The sequence below is a fragment of the Aegilops tauschii genome, chromosome 3 (genome assembly GCF_002575655.3).
Source record: "Aegilops tauschii subsp. strangulata cultivar AL8/78 chromosome 3, Aet v6.0, whole genome shotgun sequence".
NCBI classification, from domain to species: domain Eukaryota; kingdom Viridiplantae; phylum Streptophyta; class Magnoliopsida; order Poales; family Poaceae; genus Aegilops; species Aegilops tauschii.
The window spans coordinates 78,034,996-78,043,906 of record NC_053037.3 but is presented as its reverse complement, the minus strand read 5'-3'; the positions used below and the strand labels follow the sequence as shown (position 1 = coordinate 78,043,906).

Here is an 8,911-nt window from a genome sequence, read left to right as displayed (position 1 = left end):
GTGTGACCCTGAATTGTGTTTTTTGTCAAACCTGCGCTCTTTTAGTTCATAGTAAACTTAATATATTCATCTGTAAACTTGCATACTACAATCCTAACTGTTGCGGACAGATTTCAATTTAATTTCCCGGGTTTCATACTGGATGTACTTTCTCCAGTAAAATAACTTTCTTGCTCTGAATTACTCAGCAGACTGTCCGTGTATGGCAAGGTCATGCCGATGGGCGCTACGGTTGCAGGCACACAGTAAAAGATCATGGTAAAGTATAAAGCCCAGAACACATGTTTTTTTTTAAATTAATTTTCAAACATAACAGCTTGCTACTTCAAGGCTACTCGTGGCTTGGCTGTTCGGCGTATCTCAGGTGGAGCACAGGCAGTCGGCGCTCCGGCAAAGTTAGTAGATCGTTTTTCCGGCGAAATTGGTATAACGGCGAGACTGGATGCTTCCTTAGAGGGGCTTGAGGCCGTCTTTTATGTATCAGACCATCTCACAATAGTATCCTGGACAGAGAGGAATAAGCATTTACTTTTTAGTTTGTGGGCTACAGTCTTGGAGGTAAATAAGAATATTGAGAGTATAAATTGTATGAAAGACAACAGTGCTACTGATTGCATCACTTATCCGAACAAAACAAACCATAGATACTTGGCGTGAAAACATTTACTTTTTAGAATAAGATGTTTCCAATACAACCACAGCCGCAGAGAAATTTTGTGGCAGAATGTAAATTGACCGTTTGAAGCAAGTTTATACTTCAGATGATAATGAAACTTAAAACATACATGGATGCCTACGAAACAGTTCATCACTCCTCTTCTAACCCATTCAGACAAGCTGTAATAAATCATAATGTATTATAGCAACAACGACAATGGAGGACATGAAATCGTCCATATCCAGGGGCTAATCTAGATGGCAGAGAGAAGCAAGAGGAAAAGCAAGAGGAAGGGAGGGAAAGGAAGAGATGAGGAATAAGGCGAGTTACCTAGCCCGTCGATTGCATGCAAGGAGTCAGCAGGGTGACGCAGAGGGGCTAGTCCGTAGCAGGCAGAGGAAGGGCGGCGGCACCACCTGAAACTTAAACAGAAGTTGATGTTCTTCTGATAGACCCAAGAGTATTTTACTTGTTCAAAATACAAAGGAAAATGAGAGAAACAAGTAACCAATTAAGCATCAGAGGGAATTTGTACATAGTTCTTTCATTTTGTAAAGCATCGACACTGGGACTCTGTATAAAAGATGTATATTGCAAAGATCAAAAGATTAATCTCGTACTTCCTTCTCTCAAACCATTGCATATATGAAAGAAATGACTTGACAAAACTCAACCTTAATGCTGTCAGAAATAGGTGAAGGAATCAGTAATTGGACACATAAGCCCGTCGTGCCCCGCCACGCATGTCGTCAAGGGCGCCGTCACACACTCCTAAGACATCATGTCTGGACGGCACTGAAGCGCACGGAGAGCAGCAAGTCACGGCGGACGCCATTGAGGGCGCCGACATTGTAGATGGCTGATGGCCTAAGTACCATGGGCAACAAAAATCAGAAAAAAAAATTAGGAAACGACGAACCATTTTTTGCACGAACAGTTTGTTGCCCAGTAATGCTTACCCTGTAGTATTGCGCCATCCAATCCAATCCCCAGCGATCAACAACTCGCAACCAAACCTAGACAATGACGCAATCCGCGGCTACTGGAATCGAACGCTGAATCCATACAATGGTCCTGGTACATAGAAGCGAGAGGGGCGCACGGGCGAACTCACGAACCTGGTACATGGACTTGGGAAGTTGTAGATGGTGTCGTTGTTGCCACGGATGACGTTGACGGCCGGAGATTCGGTCACCCAGTGGGCCGGCACCACCAGGATGGCGCACGGCGCCACCGTGCCGGCGAGGGCCGTTGGCTGCCACAACCTGATGAAGCGCCGCGCCGGTATCGTCTCGTCCGCGGCGAACGCCGTGGAGGGCGCCGACGTTACTGTAGTGTTGCAGGATGCGTCCTTCTCGATCTGGGCTAGAGAAAAAGGATGGGCGGAATTGATCCACAAATCACGGTTTTGCAGGTGGGGCCGCGTGGATCCTGGGGAGGCGGAGCACTGGGATGATTGGCAGACCACGGGCGGCGGCAGAACATTTGATTTGACGCGTTCATCTGGATGGCAGACCATAGACGTAATATTGACGGTAGGATGTGTTTAAGTTAAGTTAATCGAAAGGTTGTGGTTATCCCGTATACAGTTTGTTGTGTGACTTTAACAGAATTTACGTTTGCTCTTTTAATAGCAGTTTAGATTGTAGATGGTGTCGTTGTTGCCGCGGATGACGTTGACGGCCGGAGATTCGGTCACCCAGTGGGCCGGCACCACCAGGATGGCGCACGGCGCCTCCGTGCCGGCGACGGCCGCTGGCTGCCACAACCTGATGAAGCGCCGCGCCGGTATCGTCTCGTCCGCGGCAAACGCCGTGGAGGGCGCCGACGTTACTGTAGTGTCGCAGGATGCGTCCTTCTCGATCTGGGCTAGAGAAAAAGGGTGGGCGGAATTGATCCACAAATCACGGTTTTGCAGGTGGGGCCGCGTGGATCCTGGGGAGGCGGAGCACTGGGACGATTGGCAGACCACGGGCAGCGGCAGAACATTTGATCTGACGTGTTCATCTGGATGGTAGACCATAGACGTAATATTGACGGTAGGATGTGTTTAGTTAAGTTAATCGAAAGGTTGTGGTTATCCCGTGTACAGTTTGTTGTGTGACTTTAACAGAATTTACGTTTGCTCTTTTAATAATAGTTTAGATTAGATCTATTATCTATTATCTATTACTTCTATTACTACTATTAAAAAAGCAAACTTAAATTATCCTATAACCACACCAAAAGATGTACACAGGATTACCAGGGGCGTCCCATTAATCCCACTTAGGGCTGCAAACGAGTCGAGTTTGAGCGAGCTGGAGTTGGCTCAGCTCAACTCATATGAAAATTCAAGCGAGCTCAAACTAAGTGAAGCTCATGATCGAGCTATAGAACATGACTCATGCTCAATTTGTAACGATCTCGAGTCTATCTCGAGCTAGTTTCGAGCTAAATGAGATGGTAAAAAAATATAAATCCATGGATGAAACAAAAAAAATTAAGGTGAATATGCTGAAAACCTTTGCCAAAAATATAGGATATTTAACACATGTCTACCACGTGCCATAATTAGGCCTAAATCTTCTCTGCACTTAATTAAGTTTCCATGTTGTTGGTAAATAAAATGGAGAAAATTATGGACAACATATATGTTAATAAATTATCTTATTTTCATTTAATATATGGCATGATCATTTAACATAATGATATTCCGTCGAGCTATCGAGCTAAAATCGAGCGAGCCAACATAGGCTCAAGATCGGCTCGTTTCTCGGTCGAGCTACATAAAGTGTTCAAACTCAGCTTGTTTCTTTTCGAGATGATCTCGAGTCGAGTCAAAAAACGAGTCGATCTCGAGCGGCTTACGAGCCTCAAGCTTTTCTTGCAGCCCTAATCCCACTAAGTCACATCTAACAGTCCATATTACATCAAGGTTTCGTGACACAAACCGACGTCCCAGATGAAATGTTCTGCCGGCAGACTATCCTGCCTATGTCCCCCTGCCCCTCCCCTCGGGCGCAAATCACGCCACAGATTAGCACGCCCACCCCACGCCTCCCTTTCGATCGCCACCAGCGCCGCTCCCCTCCCCTTCCGGCCGCCACCACGCTCTCCTCCGCACCGAACCGCCGCCCCACGTTCCTCCGCGCCAGACCGCCGTCGTCTTAGTTCTCCAGGATCCAACACCAAGCTCGCGACGAAGGGCTTGGAGCTGGCGGCGAGAAGGTGCTCGAGGTCGCCTCCTTCTCCACAGCCGCGCCCCGGGATGGGAGCCTCCGCATGCTCCTGCTCTGGCGATGACGCATCCATTCTTCCACTTGACCACTCCATCCCCTGCTACTTGTGTGCCGCCTCGGATCTCCATCTCGATCTGTGATGTGCTCGCTGGTGCCGTTGAAGCCGGATCCCGTGCTTCTCAAATCGGCGGGTCTTCTCTCCCTCCCTTCTTTCTCCAATCTCCATCCCCTACCCGTTGGTAATTCTAGACGATGATGCATACTTCATGTAAATCCAATGTTGTTTGTTCGGATAGTAATGCACAAAGTTCGGCGTATGCTGTTCTCGGTTCAGTGCTAACAGATCCTGTAATGTCTCAATTTCATTTATCCTATCATCATTTGGGTCTAGCAAATTTATGTTCATGCCTACATCTATAGTAGCCCCTTCAGAGTTGTAACTTATAATGTAAACTGTTAGTGCTTATATGCTTAGTACTTATGGCTGTCATGCTGATACTCATGCAGTATGTAGGACACGATTGGAGACTCTAGAATTTGCATTCATTCAACGGTTATTATTTTTAGAACAGTGCATGTTGTGATTGATGATGGTGGAAATTGGAGGGATTCTATTTACTTATTTTTGTGAGGAGGAATTATCTCCAAGGTTGCCAAACCTGCTGAGGTATTAAATATTGTAGATTATAAAAAGAACAATGGATTTAAAAAAGTGTTCTTGTTTAGGATGAGCAGGCAACAAGCCCAAGTACTATATATTATCCTATACATTTCCTTTATTAACACAAATGGCAATTCTGTAATCTGTTAGGCATTACATCTCTGTTTTGTGCAGGAAACTTCAGAAATTAGGCTTTTCTTTATAAATGTCTTCACAACACTGGGTTGGCTTCTGTTCCGGTGGTTACAGAATACTCATGGGATTTCATTTGAATGTTTATTCTTGAGATTATGCTGAACTAAATATGAGCAGTTCAGTGTGGTGTTTGGTTTGAATGGTGAATTTTGTGCGGTGTTTCTGCAGGAGTTTTTGAATCTAAAGCAAGGGTGAGCGCCAAGGAAGGAGGCGCCGCCACGGGCGACGGTGGCGGGGTTGGCCGCTGGCGGCTGTAATAGTTAATCATTGTTGTCAACATTGGCACACAGGATTTAGTGGAAGGAAGGGTATGTCTTTCCCCACTTGTTATCCTTTCTTATAGGCTATGATGTAGTGTGATTGGTATGCAAATGTTACAGAGCTCTGAACTACCCTTTTTGCAGTAACTTAAATCATGACGTGTCCCTTTAATTATGTCATATCCTGTATCGTGATATTAAATATTGTTGTGATGAATTGGAAGGTAAATTTAGGTACCAAATACTCTTATCAGTCAATATTGTTTAAGGCCCAAATTTTTTATTGAACTTTTGGTCAGTTTCAAATATTTGTTCACGATATTCAGAGGTTAGTATCATGCATCTGCTATCTTATTTTGCCTTTGTAATCGTAATAGATGTCTCTAGCCTAAAAAGCACGGACACGGGGACGGAAAGTCGGGGATACGCATACGGGGATACGGGATACGGCATTTTCCAAAAACAGCCATTCGGGGATACGGTGAGCATATATAAAATAAAATAAAAATATGCCATGTAATATAGAGTTAATACAGAAAATAAAGGAGAAAAAGATTAGAATAGAGATACTGCCCCATTCGGGGATCTACAGCACCAGGACCAGACTGACCTTCACTCTCACCCACAGACGATTGGCTACCGGCTGTGCCACTCCCAGATGCCATGCTCTACCTAACCTAACAGCAAGCAGTACAAACAGCAAGCATTCGTCATTCATGATCAACAGCAGCACAAGCATTGAACTAGCAAACATGACATGAGTAGCAAGCAACAGCAGCAACACTACTACTACAATCTACAGGCATTCAAAGAGCAGCAGCTAGCAAGCAGCCAAGCACAACATCCAGCAGCTTAATGGAAGATCAAATCTGAATAAAACAGATCAAGAAGTGGAGGAGAGGCTGCTAGTTCAGGGATTGGGGAGGGTTACCTGCCGTCAGGAGAAGAGGCTGCTGCTCCTGGTGTGGGGGTAGTGGTGGCCGGTCGAATCCAAGCGTCGCCGGCGGCGGCGGCCGCGGCGAATCCAGGCAGCGGCGGCTTCGTTCCAGGAGGTGGCGGCTTTGATCCAGAAGAGACTGGGACCTGGGAGCCCCACCTCGTTACGTGGAGAGCTGCGTGCGATCCTGCAAAAACAGGGTTTCGTTTTGGGCCATGGCTGTTTCTGGGCTGTTTTTGGGCCGGGCCGTATCCCGTCTGTGTCACGTACGTGTCCCGCCGTGTCCCTGGGCTTTTTTCTTTCTTTTTAATCGAAAATCAGGGGATACTGGGGGATACGCGTATCCAGCCGTATCCCGCCGTGTCGACACGGCCAATCGGCAATTCCTGCCGTGTCCGTGCTTTTTAGTCTCTAGCTTCAGTATGCTGTTAGTGCACTTCCACTTCCTTCAAAATGAAATTTTTTGTGTCCTAACACTTTAGATTTGGTGGAAAGGAGAAAGAGGCTGAACAGAAAAAAACCTTATGGAATTGAGCGCCAAAGAGGGGGGCACACACAGTTAAAATGTTGTGGTCTTAGTGACATCAAGAATCTGTCATAGTTATTAGCTTTCGCTATTCACTCGCCGATTAGCCCATGGTTCAGCATCAGCTAACACTTTTTTGTGCTCCAGTTTTGGGCCATCAGATTTCCCTGAGAATCAAGGGAAAGGAAGAGGAAAGGAAAATGTTGATACATGCTCTGTTGCAAGTGTTCACGTCGCGCAGGTTGGTTCAGTCTATCTTATTTGGGTACACAACAGCTTATATTTGTAAGAAAGCTCAAGAATACACTTCTGTGATTTGTAGTGTAATATGTTGATAGATCTGTGGTTAGGGAGCACACTTGGATTACATGGTTTCTCCTTTCAGCCCGCTTGCTTGTTTGTTAATGTCCATCTTTTTTGAACTATCATGCAGAAACTTTAATCTATTGTGCAGAATACATTTCTTCAGAGAAACCGTTGGTCGTGTGCAGAATATATTTCTTCAGAAAATGTGTTATTGTGCAGAAACTACAATGAAGTTGTCGGGGAGAAGATCCAGTGAACTCGGCTACATCGGGTTGGGTCAAAGTGACTGGTACGTTTTCCTGATCTGCATCCTATCTCAATGTATTTCTGTTAATAAGCACATTTGATACTTTGGAAGCATGTTGTGTAATTATCAATAATAAGGTATTATGGGTTTTGTACATATTCAGGTCCTTCGGTCTATTGTGCGTCGAAAGTCACGTTCATCTCTGGCAAATTCCACCGTAGCCTCGGTCGTACATGTGTTTCGATCTATTTTCATATTCTTTTCTTGGGTGTTTGACAAATGCTTCACAAACTAAGCTCATGTTAAACATGCACAACTATGTAAGATAGTTTCACCTCTCTTATGTACTTGCAGATTGACATGCATTGCCAATTTGTATTGTTTCTAAACTGAAAAAATGATGCCCTCTTGTTCACCGATTATCTATGAACTCAAATGATGCCCTCGTGTACTTCATTGGCCTTTCATATGCTGGTTGTGCACACATGGCATTAGCTTGTCCTTTTCTACTTTATTTGTTCAGTTCGCTGGAAATGGAAATACTGCCTGAAACTTTTATGCACGTGCCACCTTCGATCTTCAGTACTTTAATATATCTTGTTAAACTCCTGCAAAGGTTATCATAAACCATAACTATCTAACATGTATTGCACTCTGACCTGATGTAGTAATTCGCAACAGCAGTGCCACGGTTCAGTTCAGCATGGGGACCAACTACCTCTACAATGTCCACTCCTACTGGTCTCTGACCTGTCAAACAAGAAGACATGGTGCAGCTAGCTACTGAAAAGGAGATGACCGTGGTCCTCTTGACAAGAGGAGATGACGAAGACGCAGCAGACCAAACCTTTGCGTTCTCCAGTCTCATGCACAAGGAGTTTCGCAAGATGGCCAATGTTGTTAGGAGCCAGGTCACTGGCAACTACTACATGGCTGACTTGACCAAACCCGCTCTTGCAAGACTTCAATTTACTGCAACCTGGTTTTTTTTTTTGAAAAGGAGGTTACTACAACCTGGTAAATGATGAGTATAATGAATGATGCGCTCATTACACTGGTTGTGCGAGTAGGTTCAACATTTGTACCGCATGACTGTGTTTCCAGAATTGATTGGGACATTCCCCCTTTTCTTTAGAGATGAATGGAACATTTGCACTCCCTCTATGCCATGCCTGCAAGCATGATTACTCATTATACCCATGTTCATTTTTGGTTAGGTTTTTGAAACATGTATATCATTTATGTGTGTGAACCAGTGATGTCCTTTTAAAAATACATATTGTTGTGCATCGATTTCTTCATGGTCGTGCCTTTGTCTATTTTTTTTTAAAAATTCATAATATCAATGTAAAATTTATATTCACATGACTTGTTCGTCGGCAAGGATTCGAAAAGGATTTGGTCCACAAAATTGTGATATACTTTTAAAAAATTCCCCTTGAACATTGTCAGTTTACTCATGATCGACAAATATGTTCACTAAATATTTCCTCATGTTAGCACACTATTATATTTTTGTTCATTGTTTTCTAGAATGAATGATGATTTTTTATATGATAATACGTGTGTTGCACGTGCACATTTACTAGTCTGCTCAAATGCGCATTTCGTGCGTGCGTGCGTGCGTGTTTTAAGAGTCAAATACACCATGGGTGCCTTAACTTGTCCGACATGACCACTTTGATGCCTAATAAACTTATAAAATACATGAAACTGCTGTCGTCTGAGCGTTCAAATATGGTGCCTCCGTCCGTATCCGGGCATATGCACTGCCCACATGGCGTTGGCCCATATGTCAATGGCTTAGAGAGGAGCGTGCTGGTTGTTTTAAGGAAAACTCCTTGTACTTGAATTAAATTTTGCAAAAGCCCCTCACATTTTATTTAAATAAGCCGAACTG

General features: G+C 44.3%; 2 long non-coding RNA genes across 5 annotated transcripts; one reads left to right on the top strand and one right to left on the bottom strand.

Annotated features, from left to right (window-relative positions):
- Positions 1 to 268: 268 nt before the first annotated feature.
- Positions 269 to 2,131, bottom strand: LOC120975366 (uncharacterized). Of its 2 annotated transcripts, none has more exons than XR_005771140.3 (3): positions 1,618 to 2,131; positions 989 to 1,525; positions 269 to 503 (listed from the first exon to the last, which is right to left on the bottom strand). It is a non-coding gene; the product is annotated as an uncharacterized lncRNA (long non-coding RNA). The 2 variants fall into 2 exon arrangements; XR_006671359.2 differs by having other exon boundaries at positions 269 to 1,074; positions 1,333 to 1,525.
- Positions 2,132 to 3,656: 1,525 nt separating this feature from the next.
- Positions 3,657 to 8,312, top strand: LOC109769226 (uncharacterized). 3 transcript variants are annotated; one of them, XR_012204313.1, is made up of 5 exons: positions 3,657 to 4,070; positions 4,904 to 5,043; positions 6,606 to 6,699; positions 6,984 to 7,053; positions 7,680 to 8,312. It is a non-coding gene; the product is annotated as an uncharacterized lncRNA (long non-coding RNA). The 3 variants fall into 3 exon arrangements; XR_012204312.1 differs by having other exon boundaries at positions 3,657 to 4,118; XR_006671772.2 differs by having other exon boundaries at positions 3,657 to 4,779.
- The last annotated feature ends 599 nt before the right edge of the window (positions 8,313 to 8,911 follow it).